Genomic DNA, 3,430 nt, shown 5'->3' with positions numbered 1-3,430 from the left:
CTTTTTCCACTTTGACACTCCCCATCATCCGCGTGCACGGGGACGATGGGGGTGCTCCAACCCTAATTTTGTTTTTCAAAATAATTGTACAATTTGACATATTTTGTCCATTTTCATGATTAGAAAAAGGGGAGACTAGAGCCCCCCCATCATTCGCACGCGCAGATGATGGGAAGGCTCCAGTCCCCCCCTTTTTTCAAAATATTTGGCCACTTCGTTTTGGTTGTGCGTCTAAAATACGAGGGGGAGTTGGAGCCCCCCCATCATCCACGCATGCTTGAACGATGGGGGGAACTCAAGTCAGCCCCCGTTTTTCTACAAATGCACCAAATATGGGGAGTTTCTGTACTCATTATCAAATTGCTAAATTTGTTTTGACCCCAGTAGTGGTGGGCCCACAGGGGGAGGTGCTTATCCCTTCCAAATATTAGCCATAAAACATGGTCTGGCAAGAGCCACACATAGGCATCGCCATGGCCACTAATTGATGGACATGAACGATAAAGAGAAAACACACACACACGCACACAAATGTTACATTCAAAACACTGCTCTTATGCTGCAAGTAACCTATACATCAAAGATGATCTCTTATCTCTCTTATCTGTCATGTTTTTTCATGTTATAGAGGCTAGGGCACGATAGTGCATAACAAAGAGAATCAGCATCATAAAATTTCTTATTGTGTAGACACTTCAAGGGATCCACGCCTGCAAATAAGCTCTGAAAAAGGGAGGAGCCTGGAGCCCCCTTCCATCGTCCGCGTGCTGGATGATGGGGGAGCTCCAGACTCCCTCTTTTTTCTTTCATGTGTGTTGAACGGATTTCTTCTTGAGCTGCTTAGCATTTGTTTGAGTGCGTTGATGGACCTCATCTACATAAGATTGCACCTACAGGCAGCTAATCTGATGATGATGAGCAATGTCTGGAAATCCTCTTGACGTATCGTCTTCAGATATCGTCTCCATGGAGCGTGCATTGCAACCTGAAGACATTTTGAATCTCTTTTTAGCAGCTACACAAGGCCTACATGCTGTTGGAATATAATAAAATATTCCAGCTCTCATGCTCGAGAAACCAAGAGGCACTAGCACCCGTTCAAATCCACTATTCCCAGCCTTTATAATCACCCCATGTAATCACGCTACAATCAGCAATCCAATAACCGCCTACCCACCTACATTGTCGTGTACTGTCTCTCTCTCTACCTCTGTGTATCTACTCTCTCTCTCTCTTACACACACTGCCTGCATCACCTTCTGTGCACGATGTAATACACACACAGTTATAATGTTCTCTTTCTGCGCTTTTGATAGTGGTAGGCCCCCTGGCCTTCCTTTCCCACATGGTATCAATCGCTGGGACGGCCTGGGCATGCACACCAATATGCAAGCGGCTCCACCTTTTCCCATTGCCATCGGCCTGCCTGTACAACCCACTGCAGCCCTTGGGGCTGATGTCGAACTCAAGAATGCCCCTGCCTTGCTGCCTGTCGTAATGAACACGACCCAATCTGCTGCCACTCTTGCGGGTTCTTCACGCGCTACTGCTGAACAGACAGAACGAGCCTTTGTTGACGCCAATGCTACCACAACACTTGCTGTGGCCAATTTCTCATCTGCTACCCGTGCACCCTCCAACCCTGCAGCCATCGGAGCAGCCACAATTGGCATCCACCATGCAACCGACACAGCCATGAACCATGATGCAACCGGAGCCGTTCCTGTTGTAGCCCATGATGAGGACGCAATTATCAACACCTTCCTCGAATTCCTGCATGAAGGTGTTCCTGATGCTGTGGATGTAAGCAAAGATGCGGCCACTCCAGCAAATGATGTTGATGACCCACATCTTGTAATTAAGCACCCTGCTGCTGCCGAAATCAAGGCCATAAAACCTGATGATCAAGTCAGCCTCTCCTTTGCCAACTTTGAGCGCAAATATGATGCATCATCTCTCCTTGCAGATACTCTTATTTGTTGCCTTGTAAAGGCCATACAACTTTACTGGTCAGCGCACTGCCTAAAACCCTGCAAGCCTTTGATGGCCTTGGACCCTAAGCGGTTTGAACCTGCTATTGCCCAACTTCATGCAGACGTGCAGCCGCAATCAATGGCTAATACATGCCGTGAAGCCGACCTGTTGCTGGACAATGAACCTGCAGTCGATGCAGAAGATGAAAAGGGAGATGAAGTCACTGCCCCTGCTGCGAATGAAAATGTTGATGTACCTGCCCAAGAAGCAGATGAAAACGCTGCTGAGATACCTGAATCACATCAAGTCGATGGTGATGAAGTACCCGCACGGAATGATGCAGCCAAGAATGACATCCTTGCTACGGAAATTACACCTGCAGCACCAGCCATGCCATGCTCGCCACCTTGCCTTATGAATACTGTGGCCACCATGCAGATGAAGAAGAAGAGGTTATCACCAACTTCCTGGCTTCTCTTGAAGAGGAACACACAAACTTTGACCTGCAAACGGCCATCTCTGAATACCTCAAAGGCAGTACTTTGTTTGGGGATCACCCTATGATAAATGAACCTGCTGACGGAGATGAAGAGATAGCAGTTGCTTCTTCATGCATGTACCGAACCCAAGTTGATGATACAGAACCTGCAGATGATGATGAAACTGATCCAACCTTGATGGAAATCATTAGAAGGGTGCCTCACCCTTACAACATGGATGTTGCTCATGCATTTCATGCTATCCCCAAGTGCAAATATTGTTGCGGCGGCTATCATAATCATTGCTCAAACACATGCCGCTCTGTTAGGATTCAATCCCGCAAGCGTGATGATCCTTCCAATGGTCCAAAGCCACAAAGTTCAATAGTTATCTTCATCATGCTCAAATACTTGGACTCCTACCTTATCTTCTTCACCAAAAGCCAATTTGAAGCAAAATCTAAAGCACATGTTTTCGGTCGAAGGGGGGATCAATTGAAGAAAGTCATTCGATCTCAACATGCAGTTGAAGAACTTGATTCTTGTGCGAGAATCAAGATGAAACCTCGACATCAAACATTTCCACTTAACACCTTTCTGCTTGAACCTGATTGATTGTGCAGAAAGCCCAATTGAAAGCTAAAGTAAAATTTTTCTTTCGTGCACCTCCATCGTTTGATGGAAACAAAAACAGAAAGCACTTTCCAGCTCTTCTAAGCACTTTTCATGCACAATAAAATCTCCTCTCGGCATTTTGCTGAGGGGGGTATGTTGGAATATAATAAAATATTCCAGCTGTCATGCCTCGAGAAACCAAGAGGCACCAGAATCCGTTCAAATCCACTATTCCCAGCCTTTATAATCACCCCATGTAATCACGCTACAATCAGCAATCCAATAACCGCCTACCCACCTACATTGTCGTGTACTGTCTCTCTCTACCTCTGTGTATCTACTCTCTCTCTCTCTTACACACA

General features: G+C 46.2%; 1 pseudogene; it reads left to right on the top strand.

The window, feature by feature from the left end:
- Positions 1-1,777: 1,777 nt before the first annotated feature.
- LOC147457288 (uncharacterized) lies at positions 1,778-3,068 on the top strand (annotated as a pseudogene).
- The last annotated feature ends 362 nt before the right edge of the window (positions 3,069-3,430 follow it).

The sequence above is a fragment of the Adiantum capillus-veneris genome, chromosome 5, assembly GCF_014529385.1.
Source record: "Adiantum capillus-veneris isolate H3 chromosome 5, ASM1452938v2, whole genome shotgun sequence".
In the NCBI taxonomy this organism is placed as follows: Eukaryota; Viridiplantae; Streptophyta; class Polypodiopsida; order Polypodiales; family Pteridaceae; genus Adiantum; species Adiantum capillus-veneris.
This window is presented reverse-complemented; position numbering and strand designations above follow the sequence as displayed.